This window comes from Podarcis gaigeae (assembly GCF_964106915.1).
Source record: "Podarcis gaigeae genome assembly, chromosome: Z".
Classification (NCBI taxonomy): Eukaryota; Metazoa; Chordata; class Lepidosauria; order Squamata; family Lacertidae; genus Podarcis; species Podarcis gaigeae.
The window spans coordinates 46,593,052-46,612,715 of record NC_139691.1 but is presented as its reverse complement, the minus strand read 5'-3'; the positions used below and the strand labels follow the sequence as shown (position 1 = coordinate 46,612,715).

At 48.3% G+C, this 19,664-nt stretch overlaps 1 long non-coding RNA gene across 1 annotated transcript in view; it reads left to right on the top strand.

Annotated features, from left to right (window-relative positions):
- Window positions 1-696: 696 nt before the first annotated feature.
- Window positions 697-19,664, top strand: part of LOC310837056 — a 36,145-nt gene continuing 17,177 nt past the window's right edge. The window contains exon 1 of the long non-coding RNA XR_014560387.1: window positions 697-768. This is a non-coding gene — a long non-coding RNA (uncharacterized lncRNA). The remainder of the gene's footprint in view (window positions 769-19,664) is intronic.

Below are 19,664 nucleotides of genomic sequence, written 5' to 3'. Positions count from 1 at the left end.
CACAACTGAAGCTTCAGGATAGTTGTTAACTTAGGAATCAGTTGAAAGAAGGAGTGGATCTTCTCTTTGTGAAGGGAGAAGATCCCTCCCTCTGCCTCAGCCTTGTTCCATTGGTGTACCTTTGCCAGTTGATAACATTGACTCCCACCTTCCTGTTCAGCCAGCAGAGAGAAGACAGGGGAGCTGATAGGAGGAGCCAGGCAAGTATTTTATCTTGCCAACAAAACTCTGAGCACATGCCCTGAATTAATTTTCTACAAAGGTGCAACTTAAACAAACTTTTCTTTAATGTCCCATCCCTGTTTGTGCAAGGACATTAATACTCTACACATTTAGAGACTTGACAGCTATTGTTGCAAGGGCCTTGAGCTTGCCGCCTGTGATCTTGGATGCCATCTCTCTTTCTGTCTTTTCAAACGTGGACTTAATCTATAGATGTTATTAAGTAAAAGTTGGAGTAAATAGTGGCAGAGAGGCACTGGGGACCAGACTTTGCCATCATGCCTGGAGTAAACCTAGCTTTACATACAGTCGTACCTTGGAAGTCAAATGGAATCCGTTCCGGAAGTCCGTTCAACTGCCAAAACATTCGGAAACAAAGGAAGGCTTCTGATTGGCTGCAGAAAGCTCCTGCAGCCAGTTGGAAGCTGTGGAAGCCCCATTGAACGTTCAGGTTCCAAAGAACGTTCGCAAACCAGAACACTCACTTCCTGGTTTGCAGCGTTCGGGAGCCAAAACATTCGAGTTCCAAGGCATTCGGAATCCAAGGTATGACTGTACTTCAATTATCCTTGCCAATTTCTGTCCTTAGTCAGGCACTCTAGTCCAACCTCCCCATGTCCAGCAGAGACCAGCCCCATCAAAGAGTCTCCATGCCTTCAAGCTTGTCCATGGGACTGGATTATACTTGTATGTCTACCTGCAAGAACCAGTGGGGACTTGCATAATGTGAGTGGCCACCCCCAGATATAGCACCACAGATGATCAGTTCACAAGTTCAGCTACCAGTCACAAAAAACTGACTGGTTCACACACAACAGATTGTTGAATAGGGGTCGAGTGTTTAATTGTTTCCCCCCAATTTTTAAAATTCATTTTATAACACAAATAATAAACACAAACAGAAAAGACAAACAATACGAACAAATTCTTGTCATATCCTTATTTTTCTAATTGTTAAGCGGGTTTCCCCAAGTCCCACCTATCTGATTTTCATTTTACTTCATCTTTAGCAGTTTACATATATATAATTTCTAACCAACTTTTTTTTAAATCACACTTAAAATAACTTCACATTTTATCACTTACAAATAATACCATTTTAAAATACCCTATCTTCTACTTCTAACCCTACAGCCTATATCCACTTCCAAAGCTATTCTAAAGTTTAAATATTAACATATTTTTTCAAATATTTCTTAAACCTCTTCCACCATCTCTTCTCTCTGGTCTCGAAGTCTCCCGGTCAGTTCAGCAAGTTCCATATAGACTATATGGACTATAGGAGTCGAGTGTTTAATTGATGGCTAAATCAATTTTAAAACTTTTACTCAATGGAAAAGGGTGCCCCTCAAGTCAGCAGTGTGAGGACATGTGTTTGTGTATATAACACACAGACATCACACGTCTAACCACTCATATGTGGTGTCTGTGTATCAAAATGTGTGTATATCACAGTGACTAACGCAATAGGGATATTAATGTTATAAATGTCTTGGCCTTCTTCATTTGAATCAAACAGTATTACAACCAAAGTGGCAACTAATTGCCTTATTGGCTGCAGTACCATTTGATTCTCCTTTATGGATCACTGCCATGTCATGGTGAAGAGGCTTGAATAACTCAGAGAAGGTATGAGCTATGCTGTGCAGGGCCACCCAAGACGGACAGGTCATAGTGGAGAGTTTTGACTAAACGTGATCCACCTGGAGCAGGATCACAGAATCAAGAATCTCAGGATTCTTTGGGTAAAGCCATAAGTGTTTAAAGTGGTATCAACAGTGCTTTATTATGTAAGGTGCAGATATGGCCTAGATTTGTGGGCTACCACTTTCTATAGTCGTTCTCATTCCCATTATGGCCAGTGCCATTTTGGCCTTCCTTCTGTTTCCTGTTCTACCACTGCACAGTAAAAATATATCCTCTCAAAAGCTCCCTGCTTTAAACAGCTTGCCTTTTGTCTCTGTAGTTGAAGATAACTGACAACCTCAGTGTGGCGTCTACTGGGCAGCCATGCATTTGGAGTGCCACCTCACACTCTGTTCTGAAGCCTCAGGCCAAACGGTTGACGTGTCCACTGCGGTACCTTCTCACAGGTGCAAAGTGGCAATCGGGATCTGTGTGGTTCTTTGGGGCAAAGGAGAGAGACTGCCCTGAAGAACGCTGTGACCTGGAAGCCCCCGTGGTGCAGATCTCCATGGCAACACAGAGAACATGCAATTAACACCCCATGGTAACTGAGCTCTACCACTGCTTGGAGAGCCGTGTCAGCCGTGATTCCATATTGGAAATCCCAATTTCCTCAGGTCTCTCTCTCCCCCCACCCTGTTCTCCTTTTGGGCACATCAGCATCCACACAATTCTTCTTTGCGAAAGACCTCAAGTAATCCACAAACAATTGTGATTGCTGTACAAAGGGCCTGGAACAACTCTGTGTGGAGAAGGCCACACACACACACACACACACACACACACATTTAAAGCACTATGGTACCATACTGTCCAACATTTCTCCAATAAAAATAGGGACATCCCATTCCATAATGTGAATTTTACTATTTATACCCCTTACATCTAACTGGGTTGCCCCAGCCACCATGGGCAGCTTCCATGAATTATATGCGAGTAATAATTTCATGTTCTTTATTTCAGCTCATAGGAACAGTGATTGAATTTCCCCCCAAACCTCAGGCTTTATATACATTATTTACACAATGAGTACTGTCTGACTGATTGGGTCCTGGAGCCTGATTGGGCTGCTCCTGCAGGCCAATCAGGTTGTTGCATTCTAGGATCCTACCTGCCTATTGTTCTGGGATCCAAGCTTAGTGCATAAAACCCCTCCCCTCTAAGTTCCTGTTGCACCCGGAAGGTTAGCATTCATAGTCATCAAGGTATGCCGGTCGCCTACGTATGTGTTGTGGTCTGGGGTGTCCCTTGGTAGGGGTTCCTGGTTCTGGCTCTTGTTCCAGGGCTGCTGGCTGCTATGGGGCCATTGGGTCGGGCGCCACTGGTCCACTTGGATGTGGCTCTGGTTTCTGTGGCTGCTCGGCCTCGGAGGTCACCGCTGGGCTTACTGGTTCTGCCTCCCTTCCCCGCTCCTCCAGTTTTATGGGTCTCACCTCCCAGCTGTCCCCTTGAGATTCCTCTGTCCAGCCCTCCTCCTGGTTTCCCCCTGGGAATATTTGCCATAGTTGGTCGCAGTGGCGGCACCAGCATTGCCCGTCTCCGTTAACACCTCGTAAGACATGGGGCCTGTCACCCTGGTTGGAATGCAGGAAACATTCTCTCCCAAATCTCGTAGGATCTCAAAAGTGGCAGAGACACACGAAAGATACGCAAGAGAAGATGGGGGCTTCCATGCTGGGGAAGAGGAAGGAGATCGGTCCAGGCAACTCCATCTTCTCGGGAGGATGAAGAGTAGAGGAGCTCCATCCTAGTTTGTTGTTTTAGCAATAAATCTGAAATAATTAACAGCAGGAGTCATCTTGGGTTTGTGGGAGAGACCAAGCCGTAACATGCAGCAAGGCGGTATTCCCAGTTGACTTGTGTCATGCATTGGAGGGTGTCCTTGGTGGTCCCCAACATGCACTCTGCCTGGCCATTGGTGGCAGGGTGGAATGGCACCGAATGTGCATGATGGATGGCGTTTGTGCTGTGAAAGTCTGGAACTCCTCTGACATGAATGTCAGACGTGAGTGTCGTGGAGCTCGTGGGTCGCAAACAGCCTCTGTAATACTCAGATGGCTGCGGCCATAGAAGTGGATGGTACCAGGGTGACCTCCAGTCATTTGGAGTATGAGTCCACCATTTCAAAGAAGGTTCTTCCTTGGAAGGGGCCCGCAAAGTCCACATGCAGGTGGGACCATGGCTCTTGGGCGGATTCCAGGGTTGGACGGGGGCCTTGGGGGATCTGAGCGGGACTCCTGGCAGGTCTGGCAGTATTTAATTCAGGCTTCAATCTCCCCATCGATCCCAGGGCACCTCACATAACTCCTTGCAAGGGCCTTCATTCTCACTATCCTGGGATGTGTCTTGTGTAGGGCTGTGAGGACCTTTTGGTGGAGGAGCTGGGGAATGACCATCCTGCTTCCCCATAACAGGAACCCCTTGTGGGCCGACAGCTCGTGTTTGTGGGTCATGTAGCCTGTGAATTCCAGTCTGGGTTTGCTGTTGGGCCATCCCCGCCACACCCAGTCCAGGACCCGGGAGATGACCCTCTTCTTCATGGAGTGGCATGCTACTTCTGGTGCCTGAATGGGTCGGTCGGGAAGCTGTTCCAGGCTCATGATCTTTTGTGTGGGTGCTGGATTGGGGCCGGTCTCTGGTAGTAACAGCCTGCTGAGGGCATCCGCATGGCCCAGTGCCATTGCGGGTCAGTGGACAAGTGTATACTGGTATCCGGCAAGGAAAACCAACCACCTGAGGATGTGGGGTGACAGTACTTGAGGGGTCTGCTTTCTGGGTGCGAACAGGCTGAGCAGTGGCTTGTGGTCAGTCACCACGGTAAAGGTACTCCATACAAGAAATTGTGGAATTTAACTTCCTTCACAACTGCCGGTGGGCCTTGAGCCTGATGAGTCGTACTGTGGGGTCTAGTTGTAGGCTGATGTGGGGGGGACAGTATATTGTCCCAACGCCCCATTGCAAACCTCTGGAAATTCTTTATATATGGCGTCCACATCCACGTGGAAATGGTGCAGTTCACCCCAGTGATGGCTATCCCAGTGGCCCAAACCACACCAATCCCAGTAAGCTAACGTAGGGCCCCTTGACCATGATCAAGTCTAAATGCCGCTTCAGCCCTTGATATTTTATATTGAAGGTTCCCACCCCAATCATGGGGACCTTACATTTCTGGAAGTCCCAGAGAGTGAATGGGGCTGGCCTGAGCTTGGGGCACCTGTTTGGGCACAACTTTCTTAATGTCCGTGCCAAGATTATGAACAGGGTTGAGCCTGTGTTGAGCTCCATGCAGCATGGGGCCCTCTCTATCTGTACCTCAATGCAATTTTTTTCCGCATTGGAATAGGGCAACTGGTATACCTGACAGTCTGTGATTTCCATCAAGTTGCCTTGGTGTGTCGGGCCGTGGGGCCTGGGACTCTTGGGTCGGCCGTCTGCTGCAGGGCAGCGGGTGGGCCGGGCACGGCACACCTGGGCAATGTGTCCTGTTTTTCTGCATTGTCAGCATTCTGCATTGTGACAATGACAAGTACTCCGGTCGTGGCTCTCCCTGCAGCTTGCGCAGTTCCCCTCTTCCGTCTGAGGCAGTTGTGGTGGGCATGTGGCTTGTGTGTGTCACTGCACTTGGTGCACGTCCTCCTTGTTGGATTCAGAGTTGTCGGTGAGGTCCTCGTGGTGGACCCTTGGATTGGGCGACCGGCTCGGCTGGAAATCTTGCGCAGACCTCTCAGAAGCTTCGCTTGCCAGGGCCTCCTCCAAAGCAACCTGGAACGTTAGGTCCTTCTTTGGCATAGAGGCATTGTTGCTGCTGCAGGCCAATCAGTTGTTGCAGCCTAGTATCCTACTGGCCTATAGGCTGATTAACTTCCTCCTGGGGTCTGATTGGGCTGCTCCTGCAGGCCAGTCAGGTTGTTGCATTCTAGGATCCTACCTGCCTATTGTTCTAGGATCCAAGCTTAGTACATAACATTCCAAAAAATAAAAACATAATTAAACGTTGAACTTTAAAAAACAAAACAAAAAAACTTCCCTATACAAGATTGCATTCAGATGGTTCAGGGGTCAGATAATTCCATACCTTCCAACATTTCTCCATTGAAAATAGGGACGTCCCAAGGAAAAGTGGGACATTCCAGGATTAACTCAGAAACTGGAACAGCTTCTCTAAATCAGGGATGTCCCTGGAAAATAGGGACACTTTGAAGGTCTGTGGTACCACTTAAAAGAGTTGTGGTTTCCCCCAAAGAATTCTGGGAGCTGAAGTTTGCTAAGGCTGCTGGGAGTTGTAAGGAAACCTCTGTTCTGCTCCCAGAGCTACAATTTCTAGAGTGGGTTAAAAATCAATCCCTTTTCACAAGGTATTCTGAATTTGTAACTCTGTGACGCCTCCTCTCAGGACCCATAAACTACAGCTCCCAGAATTCTTTGGGGGAAGTCACGAGTCTTTAAAGTGGTATCATAGTGCTTTAAATGTACGGTGTGAATGTGGCCTGTTCTTGAAGTCATACAGAATGACATTAGCTGGCCCTCCCTGCCCAGGAGATTTGCAGCAAGAGTATGAGCAGAAGTGGCTGGCTAGAATGGCATGTTTGTGAAATTTCTTCATTGTCTTTCTCTTCTTCTTAGTCTTTTATTCATTTGTCTACTTAAAACATTTTAAGAGCATAAATTGCTGCTGCTGTTATTTGTTATCATTAATCAATTGCCCTCTATGCAATTGTCTCAAGGTGCTCTGAAAGATGTTGGGGGTCATGAACCAATATATACTGGGCTTTATATGTCAAAACTAGCACTTTGAATCAGGCTCTTTATGTTACAGGCAGCTCCCCACTTGTGTGCAACCATGCACATGTGTGGCACTGGGAACCCAGAAGTGGGGAGCACCCTGGAGAGTCCTCGTGGCTCACAAGGAGACCCTCCACAGAGCCTGAAGAGGACTTCCACTTCTGGCTCTGGGGTGGGTCTCCTCATGAGCCAGAGGGGCAGCGGGGCTTAGTTGAGGCTGCTCAACTGATGTGCAGGGAAGCAGCAGTGGCTGCTGCAATACCCCACATGTCAACTCTTAAGTGAGGATGCTGAACAGCCCCAACAAAGCACCGCTGTCACTCTGGCTCACAAGGAGACCCTCTCCAGAGCCCAAATAGGTTCTGGGGAGGGTCTCTTCATGAGCCACAAGGATTCCCTATGTTATGTAGTGAAGTTTCACCCTGGGCCAGCAGGGGGATACTGTATATAGTTTTCACTCAGGTCTGTAGATAGTTTTCCCTCAGGTCCGCGTCAGTTATTTTAGGCGGGAACTCTGGGCTGTTGTTACAATGTTGACAGCCGGCTGCCTATAAAAGCAGGCCGGCTGAGCTGTTTGCAGTCAGTTCTATTCCAGCTTACGAAATAAAGAGCTATTTGGAGAAATCGCTGGTCGTCGGCTATGTCAACCCACAACTTAACACTGGCGACAAAGGTGGGATCGATGGACATCAGAGCACAGCCAGATGCGGCCAGCCTCTGAACTGAGCTGAATCACTGAGCTGAATCACAGAGCGAAATCACTGAGCGAAATCACTGGACAGAACCAATTCAGAGCTGACTGTTCTGGCTAGAGCACTGTGTTCCATCCATCGCCCTTCACGCCGGCATCGGAATCATGGCTTCACTTGTGCCTCTACCGCCGTTTGCGCCAGCCTCTGAATCATGGGATTCCTACCTCGCTCGGTTCGACTGCTACCTCCAAGCCAACGAGCTGACAGCAGTATCAAAGGATCGTAAGCGGGGCCTATTCCTCAGCCTCTGTGGGCCTGAGGTGTTTGAGACGGCCCGAGCATTGGTTGCGCCCGAAGCAGTCCAGGCAACACCATGGGACACGATCCAAGAGAAGCTCCGCAACCACTACGCACCAAAGCCGTCCAAGATTGCTGCCCGCCATGCGTTCTACCACCGGAACCAGGCAGAGGGGGAGTCAATCAACAACTACACCACCGCCCTGCGACAGGCTGCAATGCACTGTGAGTTCCGAGACTTAGACGATGCCCTGATGGATCGAATCGTCTGCGGGGTCCGGGACATCCATCTGCAACGGTGTCTCCTCGCCAACCCAGACCTCACGCTGCAGAAAGCCATTGAGGAGGCTGTGGCCTCAGAAGCTGCTGAACGCTCCGCCCAGGAGATCCGCAAGTCCAGCAGCCAGCGTCTTGCTAGGGAGCCAGTTCCGGTGCATCATGAAGAGGCCAGCAGTGATGAGGCATCCTCCAGTGAAGGCGATGACGTGCACCAGACAAAGCGGGAGCACAGGAAGTTCCAACAGAAGTCCAAGGGCCAACCGGAATGTGCCAGCTGCGGAGGCAACCATTCCCGTGCCAAGTGTCGATTCAGAGACGCCATCTGTAGGAAGTGTTCCAGAAGGGGCCACATCGCTAAGGTCTGCCGATCGGCTCCGTCTGACACCCCCCCTTCATCAACTCGCAAGTCCAAGCCTTCACTCCAGTCTGCCAAGGAAAGTTGTTTCGCTCTCACCAACTGCCGCTGCCCGTCTGGAACCACGATTGGCCAAACCGACTCGCCTACGCGACGCAAGCTGAACGTCACGGTGCTCATTGAAGGAGCTCCATGTGACATGGAGATCGACACCGGGTCTGCCCTGTCCATCGTGTCGTGGAGCACCATCAAAAGACTGGTACCCAGAGTGTCCAAAAGGCAACTCGACTCTCACCGCGTACACCTGAGAGACTACCAGGGAAACGACATTCCCGTGGTAGGCGTTGGCCGGTTCCGGATTGCCTTCAAGGATTTTTCAGGCCTGCTCCGGTTGGTGGTGGTCGAAGGTCAGCGGCCAAGCCTCCTAGGGCTAGACTGGTTTGATGCCCTTGGCCTGGAAGTCACTGGCATCAACTGCATCTCTAACGCAGAGACTGAGGGTCTGGTCAAAGACTTTGCCGAGGTTTTTGACGGCACCTTGGGGCAATATACAGGTACGCCCATCTTCTTTAGCCTTGATCCACAAGTCGCCCCCATCAAGCTAAAGCCACGCCGGGTTCCCTTTGCTCTCAAGGCTAAGGTGGACGAACAACTGGACAAACTGATCGCCCAAGGAGTTTTGGAGCCGGTTGACCACGCCAAGTGGGAAACCCCCATCGTCACGCCTGTCAAGCCAGATGGGTCGGTGAGAATCTGTGCTGACTACAAGTGCACGATCAACAAGGCACTTCAGCAGCACGCTTATCCGGTTCCTGTTGTCCAACACCTGCTGCATTCCCTGGGTGAGGGTAAGGTCTTCGCTAAGCTGGACCTTGCCCAAGCCTATCAACAACTGCCAGTCGATGATGCCACTGCTGAAGCCCAGACGATCGTCACCCACCGGGGGGCATTCCGTTGCCGCCGGTTGCAGTTCGGGGTGAGTGTGGCTCCTGGCATCTTCCAAAGCCTTATGGAGCGTCTCCTGCAAGGGCTTCCGGGCGTGGTACCATATTTTGATGACGTCTTGGTGTCTGCAGACTCACACCAGCAGCTGTTTGAGCGCCTCCGTGCCGTGCTGACCAGGTTCCAAGAGGCCGGGCTCAAGGTAAAGAGAGAGAAGTGCCAGATCGCCGTTCCACAGGTAGAGTTCCTGGGCTATCTTATCGATGCCTCCGGCCTTCACCCGACCACATCCAAGATCCGCGCTATCCAGCAGGCCCCCACCCCAAAGAACAAGACGGAGTTGCAGGCATTCCTGGGGCTGCTGAACTTTTATAACATGTTCCTGCCCCACAAAGCCACAGTGGCTGAGCCTCTTCACCGACTCCTTAGTACAAAGACGCCTTGGGCCTGGGGTCATCGGGAGACGGCGGCCTTCAACGCGGTCAAGGCTCTTCTTTCATCAGACAGTGTGCTGGTACAGTACAGTGAATCCAGGCCGCTGGTCCTTGCCTGCGACGCCTCACCTTTTGGCATCGGTGCTGTCCTTAGTCACCGTTTTCCAGATGGAAGAGAAGCACCACTCGCCTACTTTTCCAGGACACTATCTCCGACGGAACGGAATTACAGCCAGCTCGACAAGGAGGCATTGGCACTTGTGGCTGGAGTGAAGAGGTTCCATGAATACCTCTATGGCAGGACTTTTGATCTCATCACTGACCACAAGCCACTCCTGGGCCTCCTCGCCGGTGATCGTCCAACTCCACCGGTCCTCTCGCCACGCATGCTGCGATGGACTGTTTTCCTGGCTGCCTACCACTACCGGCTCATCCATCGCCCGGGGAAATCGATGGGCCATGCCGACGCCCTCAGCCGTTGCCCTCTTCCAGCATTTGTGGAAGACCCGGCTCCAGCTTCATCGCTCCTTCTGATTGAGGATCTTCCGGCAGCGCCTGTATCAGCTGCCACTGTGGCCTCCGCGTCTGCCCAGGATCGCACCATCAGCCGGGTGCTCAACTGGGTGTGGAGGGGGTGGCCACAAGGGCCTTTTGCATCGGAGTTCCAGCCCTTCGCAACCAGACAACATGAACTCTCAGTTCATCGCGGCTGTCTGCTGTGGGGAGACCGCGTCGTGATTCCCCAGGGACTCTGTCAGCGCGTCCTGGAGGCTCTGCACATTGGCCACCCGGGAATTGTCAAAATGAAGGCGTTGGCTCGGTGTTACGTCTGGTGGCCTAATATGGACGATGCCATCACTGCCTGGGTGTCCGCCTGTCAAGCGTGCCAAGAGTCGAGGCCTGCACCACCGGCAGCTAAGGGACACACCTGGGAGACGCCAAAGACACCCTGGTCAAGGGTGCACATTGATCTGGCTGGCCCCTTTCACGGCCGGACCTTTATGGTAGTGGTGGACGCCTATTCCAAATGGCTGGAGGTTGCCCTGATGCCCTCCACCACTACCGAAGCTGTCATCCGGGTGCTGCGAGGCCTGTTTGCAACGCATGGGTGTCCTGATGTCCTTGTCTCTGACAATGGACCACAGTTCACGTCAGGCACGTTTGAGCGGTATCTTTTGGGACTGGGCATCCGCCATGCCCTAATGGCACCCTTTCATCCATCCAGCAACGGGCAAGCAGAAAGAATGGTGCGCTCGGCAAAAGAGGCACTGGCGCGCCTGGACCGGGGAGACTGGCATGAGCGGGTCGCCGAATACTTGTTCGTGCAACACATCACCCCTCATGCGGCCACAGGGAGGAGTCCTGCTGAACTGCTTATGGGCCGCCGCCTCAGGTCACCGCTCGACCGGCTACACCCGGACTTTGCCGTGGCTGAACCCCCAGGCTGTGCCAATGCGCCACGGTCATTTGTCCCAGGAAACCAGGTCTTTGCCCGGAGCTATGTGGGGGACATTCCTTGGGTGCCAGCCACAGTAGTGGGAGTCACTGGACCTCGCTCGTACCAGGTGGCACTCGAAGACGGACGCTTGTGGCGACGGCACATAGACCAGCTTAGGCGCAGGGTTGGGGACTTGGACACTACTGAGGTGCCCCCAACTGCGCTTGCGGCTCCAGAAGAGACACGTACAGATGGCGAGGCCCCACCTACACCTCCCTCGCAAACTGCCAGCGTGGAGCCGAACCAAGCACTTCAGAGGGTCTGCCAAACTTACCACAGACTCAGACCACTCCACTTGCGGAGGCTCCACCCACAGCAGCGGATCCAGGGGATTTGGTTCCAACGCCACCTAGGGTCGCACCACAGCCTCAGCAAGAACTGTGTGGCTCTCCGGACTTGGCTACCAGTCCCCGGCGGTCTGGCAGAGTTTCCAAGCGCCCAACTTATTTAAAGGACTAAGTTGTTGGACATGTATCACTGTTGGTCTAAGTATGGGAAATGTAACCAATATGTTTTTGTGCCTAATTGAACCATTACGCGTAGTGCTGTATATAAGGAAACCATTACGATTGTAACTAACGCCTTATCTCGGTGGGGAGGGGTGTTATGTAGTGAAGTTTCACCCTGGGCCAGCAGGGGGATACTGTATATAGTTTTCACTCAGGTCTGTAGATAGTTTTCCCTCAGGTCCGCATCAGTTATTTTAGGCGGGAACTCTGGGCTATTGTTACAATGTTGACAGCCGGCTGCCTATAAAAGCAGGCCGGCTGAGCTGTTTGCAGTCAGTTCTATTCCAGCTTACGAAATAAAGAGCTATTTGGAGAAATTGCTGGTCGTCGGCTATGTCAACCCACAACTTAACACCCTACTTCAATAGGGTGCACCCCACATGTGCTCATTTCCCTTATGTGTGTAGGGGCCCGGAACTTAACTCCTGTGTAAGTGGGGAGTTTCCTGTACTTGAAACTTCACGTTTGCCAGTGCTTGGGAATGAAAAGAAACAAACAAAAAGAAACTTAGTGATGTTTGGAAATCAGTGGTTAAAATCAATGCAATTTTGAAAGTTCAGTCCACCATTTTGCTTCAAAATGGCTTCCAGTTATATCCAAACATAGGCAAAACTTGCTTCTTGATCTCAGGGACCATCATGCAAAATGCGGCCATGCTATCTTCAGAAGTGTCCATATGCATAGTGAATAAGCTACTTCCAAAAATATATAAAAGATTAGTGAATTTACCCCTCAGTGTTGATCCTTATGCAATGGCACCGCCTGGGTGTGAGAGCTGATGATGTTCCACAAGGTTTGCGAAAGGATAAAGTTAGGGGGGAAATGTAAGGGGGACTGAGCATGCTCAGTGGCCATAGAATGCTGAATACTTGCTGAGTGGAAGAAAATGGGGAATGGGAAAAAATGGGGCTGCCAGGCACCCCTAACAGGAGCACTCTGCGCTGCAGCCTTTTGTTGCTGGTCCCCCTTGTTTCATCTCCTCTTATATGAAATATAAACTAAAAAGAGAAAACTATTCAAAGCCTTATTATTTTGAAACACATCCCCTGTTTATGTGTGTGACAATGTTGAAGAAGTTAATCTCCAGCCATTTTAAAAACATATATTTGCCATTCATTTGACTTGACTAAGGATACCCCCATTTTGTTTCCCTCGTGAACTCTCTTGATAAAAAGAACTCGGCAATCAAGCGCGGTCACACTGGAGTGAATCTGTTTAATCAATTAAGGCAATCAGCTTTGTCCCTGGCAAATTTCAGTTGTAAAAAGAAAACTAAGCATTTAATTAGAAGGGTTTGAAGCAAAGGAAGCACCATATAAATATATATTTATCCTTCTTAATAATGAAAATTTATATCATCTCACCATGGTATCTGGAGACTGCAAAAGAGTTTAACATCTTTTTAGCCCATTAAACAAACATCACACTGCTTGGCAAACCAATTATTGCATTTCCTCTCTCACTTCCTCTTTTGTTCCCTGATAGGCTTGTTTCAAAGACTGGTGACAGAAAGGCTCCCTGGCCAATGTGCAATTAGGAGTGCAGTTTAAGGCTCCTGTTTGGACACTGGCAGCTGCATATTCCCTTTCCTGTCACCTGACATCACATATGGTGGCAGGTGTTGGGCAAATGGGTGTGGTTTGAAGGAAACTGCCTATTGGGCCAAACTGAGGCCTATGCTGTACTTAATTAGGTACATGGGCTGAGGGTTCCCAACCCCTGATATAGCCCATTATCATCCATCACCCAATGTTGGACAGTTGGATCCCTCTGAGAAACTCACAAAGCATGAACGTCTCCATGGTTGCTGAGTTCTGAGTTTCTATTCAGCAGTCATGGCTGATACACAACAATGGACCTTTCCTCTTTGAGGTTGCTTTATAGCAATGGTCCAGCATATGGTCTGAAGGCACAGGAGGTTACTATTTTGCTGCTGCTAACCACATCTGGGTCTGGACAGTTCCTGGATGAGTGGTTCCCATTCACATGACCTCCCTATTGGGTTCCATGATGGAATAATGATGGGATAGAATTCATAGAATCACACAGTTGGAAGGGACCCTGAGGATCATCTAGATCAACCCCCTGCAATGCAGGAATAGTCCGTTGTCCCATATGGGGATCAAACCTGCAACCTTGGCATTATCAGCACCATGCTCTAACCAACTCAGCTATTTGACCAAAATAAATCAGCAAAAATATAAGAATAGCTGGACGTTTTCAAATGAAATAATGCACACAAATTGCATTTTTAAAAATATTTTTAAAAGGATCAGTGTTTTGCAAGGGAAATGCTTGCAAGAGAGAGATGTTATTGGGAATACAATATTTTTACTTTGAACCTCTGCCAACTTCAAAAATTAGAGGAGGCACTACTTACAGAAGGAGGAAATCTACTCTGTGCTGTGTTAAACTGGCACTCTTTTAAAACAATATTCTGATCAGTAAGTCAGACACTTTAAATAACTGAATTAAAAATTTAACCAAGGCTAACCCCTTCAGGAGTTTCAATTTTGGAAACATGGGTTGTAATTACACTCAGCACAGCCTCATTTCAGATTATTTTGTCAAGCCGTCATTTACAACTGGCGAAAAAATTCTGGTTGTACTGTTAAACTAGGTTTGAAAGCAAAATGAAGCAGAGAGAAACAATGGCCACATTCATATATTATTTGGGGGGGAGGAGCCCATGTGAACCCATTAAAAGGCTATCTTCAGTCCTATACCCCCCCTCTGCCCTTGTTCCTGAGTCCCTGTAGGCATTTGATTCTGTGGAGCAGATCTTAGTTTAAAGGTAAAGACTTTCATTTCTGTACTGTAGAAAGCATAACTGTTCCCTTGCTTGCAATTACATTGCTGGAACTATGATCCTGCTATAAAATAAAAATCAGTGCATGAAATATTCACCAGCACAAAAGAAAAAGACAAAGTCAGAACTGTCTAAACATGGGTTTGTGCATATTTTAAAATTGCTCTGTTTTCGTCCCCCTCCTGCCACAGTTTGATTTCACTGTGGAAGAAGCATACTTGGAATGTAAGCTCAATCCGCAAGCCATTTAGGTACAATTGCTTGGATTTAACCCAAGACAGGCTATAAAATAATATTAAAGGGAACATTGATAATAGGCTTGGCAAGGTGTTGGATCCCTTCCACCAGCTTCAGATTGCTTGTAATAATATGTTTAGAGGTTTAACCACACCTTCCAGTGTTGAACCTACGTACCTGCTTATATTATGCTATACTGTACTGTCCGATTGGTGTTTCCATCCCATTACATATTAGAGGGGGAGGGGGAGGAATCCCAGAGCAGCTTACAAATATTGGTACTAAGACAGCCCCAGCCCTCAAGTTTACAAGCTAAATGACATGACACAAAAGGGCAGGGTTTTTTTTCAGCAGGAACTCGCCAGAACTCAATACTGGTACCTCTCAGGTGGGTGTCATTGTCATTCCGAGAACAAGGCAGCTGGTGAGAACGATTTGCCGGAAGCTCCCTGCTTGAGCCTGTGGACCTGCATGCAGGAGGACTTGGAAGAGTTGAAGGCAGTTCTTCCTGGACTCAAAATATTTTGGTCGCAGCTGTTGCAGCGACATGTGTGGCATGGTAGCCGATGCCCAGATGCTACCAGGAGGGCCAGGAAGTGCATCCAGAGCACTGTGGCCAAGAAGGTTCTGGCCTTGAGCGTTACCTTCCGTGATGCGTCCCGTTACAGGCTTGATGGGGTTGATCTGTCTTTAATTGGGAATGATTTGTGGCTGACAGCAGTGTCAGCAGTGGTTGGTGGCGAGCGCGGTGCTTGTGTGGTGGCTAGGCACTGGTTCAAGGTGATAGGGATGGGAGAACGGTCTCTCTATCCCTATGTGAAGGGTATTCCATTAAAGGAATCCATGGACTCAACTGGTTTGGTCAACTCCCGAGAGGGAGTTGTGCCCGTGCCTGAGTCCAGGGGGACATTTGGGTGGTGGAGATAGCCTGTTCCCGTCTTTCCGCTTATCCAGGTGTTCACCCTTGGCTGGCCTATGCTGGTGCCCTGGGTCAGCGCTGCCTGCAAGGGTGCAGGGAGCTAGTCGAACCAGAGCCTATGCAACCACTCACCTTCTGTAATCAATAAAGTTGTGGCCTAAATTCTGCCAAAAACCAAAACTAAAATTTGAGTCAGGTGTGAATTTATTTAGGGGCGAGGTCTCTGGGTCTGAATACGCAATAATCACCAGTTTGAATGGAAGGAGTTAAAGGAGGAGCTGAAAGTTGCAGGTCTCTCAACTGAGCTGCTGGAGAGGCCCTTCAACCCTGACTCCCTCCCATTTCATGTAGCCAGATGGAATGGCTGCTGCAGACGACAGCTGAAGGAGGAGCATGATGGAACTGGTCTCTCAACACAGACGGCAGACCCAGCAGTGCCGTCTTTCCCATTGCTGCAGCCTGATTATAGTGAAAGATCTACTCTGTTATGTGCTGTGTTCATTTACACATTATTTGAAATGACTTTTTGCAGCAGATAAAATGACATATTGATGTTGATACATTTATGTACACTGGGCTTAAGATCCACCCATCACCAAATGAGAAGTTTTATTTTTCTACAGAGGTATCAGGTGCCGTGGTGGGTCTGCACCACTCACTTGGTCTCCTTCTGGTTGAGTTGCTGCTGCATACCAGGATGGAAGGATGGGGCAGTTGTGAGGTGCAAACATGCCAGCAGGATTGCCAGATTGGCTTCACTGGTGTGTTTGCACCATGCTGACCTTGGCACCACCTTGCCACTCACAGCCTCTGTTCTATGGAGAGATGAATCCTGAAGAAGAACCACTCCAGGAATTCACAAACTAAATATTAACATTACATATCCAAGAGAGAAATAGAGAGCCACAGGGAGAGTGGTTTACCAGGGACACAGAAAAATCTCAGCCTAATATTTCCAGTCTGTTTCATTTTTATATGCGGGTCATTTATAAGTAAATCCTATCTTGTTCTCATATTAATTTCTGACTTTAAAAAATAAATAAATCAGTGTACAGTATAAGTTTATGTATTCTAATTTTCTCCAAAAAGACACACTTCTCTTAAAGTTCATCTCTCTAAACCTATTTTATCCTAAGATACACATCATTATATAAGGTTGTTTTTGTTTTTGTTTAAGCCAAGAGCTACAATGCAAAATTCAGAGCATGGTGAAATCCGAAGGTTAAATGCATTCCAACCCACACATTAATCCAGGAGTGGTGGTTTATGTCTGCTTGAATTGGAATGTGTAAAGAAGAAATTCCTCAAGCATCTGTGACTGAGACCAGAAAATGTATAATTTAATGTGGGTTGTTGTTGTTTTCATTGGATGCCCCTCTATCCCCAGGTACAGTTATCATATTTCAAAATTTGAATCAACCCTTCTAATAAACTGTTTTGGGTAAACGATTTGATTTGCAAAGGGGGAAATGAGAAATAACCCCCCTGCTTCTCACCAGAGCTTGACTGCAATGTAAACACTACTGTTTGGTGTTGTTTTTAACTTCCAACAAATCAAATATTAACATGATTAAGAATTCAGATTGACGTCTCAGACAGGGAAGAGCTGTAGGAGGTGATGAAAGACAGATGAGGCGCGTATTTGATCTGGCAGCATTTCATCTTCATGCCACCATTTTACCCAGAATTGTGGGGTAAGGAAACAAAATGGTGGTTTCTCCTACTGTGATTAGTCGGAAATGTTCAGAAATGGAAACGCTTTGCAGTGCAAATGGAAGGAAAGGGGCCTCCTGACTAATGCAGGAAGGGAAAACTGAAGTAAGGGATCAATTAATTCTTTGCACACTGCAATACAGACAGACAGACAGACAGTTTGAACAGTTGAAAGCAGCTGTATTTTGCTTGAGGTTGCTACCTTTTAACCTGGAAAATCTGAAGGGGGAAAAAGGGTTATCATAGTGCTGGGAAAGATACAGAAAAGAACAACTCAAAACATCAAGGGTGCATCAAGGAAAGGCTAAAGCTTGAAACTCAAAAGGTGAAGGGGGAAAAGACAGGAGTTTATAAAATTAGGAGAGAGGCAACAAAGAGAAGCACTTCTGCCTTGCTGCGTTAGAAGTCTCAGGTGGCAAAGATTTTGGGCTGATCCAAGATGGAGGCAATGTTGGCTCCAGGTTTTCAAGAGATGCCTCCCCCCCCCCCCCCGCAGGAAAGACACTCCATAGATCCTCCCTCTCTGAATGAATCTCCCTCCTCCCTGCTGCAAGACCCAGGGGACTTCCTGTCTGTGGAGCCTGTGCTAGGGTATGGGCCCCAGATAGGTGCCCAGCCATGCCACACCTTGATGCTGCGCCTGAAGGGGGCACCCCCACACCATGCCTAATTATGGAATTTACCACCCCATGTTTATTTTTATATATCAAGATTTATACACTGCTTGATTAAATAATAAAAACTCTTAAGTCAGTTACAAAAAAACCGCAGAAGCATTGAAATTACCATTCAAATACAGTTAAAAGCAGGCATTTGTAAATATTCAAAAGAGGGTTGAAAATCAACAGCAAGGAAAAAGAGATTAAACAGATGTCAATATTCTATGTGTCTTGGTAGGCTTGACTAAACAAACATGTTTTAAGCAGGTGCAGAAAAGAGTACAGTGAAAGCGTCTGCCTATCGTCAATAGGCAAGGAGTTCCAAAGGGAAAGAGCTGTCACAATAAGAGATGGATTTCTTACAAGTGCTGAATGAGTATGATATCACACCTATAACCCTGCCAGTTCCACATACAGAAGTGGCTGAGTAGGCATATATGGGGTAAGGCGATTGTACAAGTTAATAAAGTTTGATGGCTTTAAGAACATGTAAGGGTCACCCTAGCCAAAGGCTGCTAGCCATTATAGCTGAATGGTTTAACAATATGCCAGATTATTTGTTCATCCAGTTCAGTGTTGCATACTCTAACTGGCAGTAGTTCTCCAAGTTCTTGGCCAAAGGTTCTGCTCGTCATATGCTAAACCAGCATTTCTCAAACTTGGGTCTCCAGCTGTTGTGGGACTACAATTCCCATTCTTCCTGACCACTTGTCCTGCTAGCTAGGGATGGTGGGAGTTGTAGTCCAAAAGCAGCTGGAGACCCAAGTTTGGGGAGCACTGTGCTAAATGGTCACTTCATCTCAGAGGTGGGGAACCCGAGGCCCAGAGGCCAAATGTGGCCCTCTAGCTGGCACTCAGGACTTTCTCTAGGTCACAACCCTCCTCAGACACAACCAGCCTTGCTTTGCACCTTCTTAGTGTTTTTGCCTGGCTGCAATTTGCCCTCAGACTCTGATAATGCCTCTTACTTGGCTGGGTGGATGATAGAGAGTGAGTATGTGTGGAAAATAATTTACTGTACAGAGGAGGGGGAGGAATGCATTTGTTGTTCTGCTCACTTTTACCTCTGGACATGTCTCCTACTGGCATGTGGCCCCCAGAAGGTTGCCAAGAAGGGAATGTGGCCCTCAGGCTGAAAAATATTTCCCATTACTGGTTTAACCAGGATGGCAGAAATATCCTGTCTGCCGTTGAAGAATAGTTCCTGCTTCAAGCACTATGCCCTTGAATAATGGAACTGGCATGTTCAGAGGCAGTATGCCTCTGGTTACCAGACAAACATTAAGGAAAGGGCATCACCTTCATGGTTTGCTTGTGAGTTCCTGGCTGCTGCAGTTGGCAACAACGCAGTGGACTAGGTGGGCTCTCAGTCCCATCTCACAAGGCAATTCCTGCATTCTCGTGTTCTCAGAATAATCTAGCCACCTACTGCTTCAATGGAGCAAAACAAGTAGGACATCAAAGGGCATACTAGGAGCACAGTGCAATCATCTGACATTGTTTCTCATGATTAAATATGGAGTCAGCAGAGTGGGCGTTTACTCTGCAACCATTCACTCTAGGCACACAAATCAACATCCAGAACCAGAGACATACAGCCGACAATCAGCAAGGCTCAGCTGTTGGGCCAA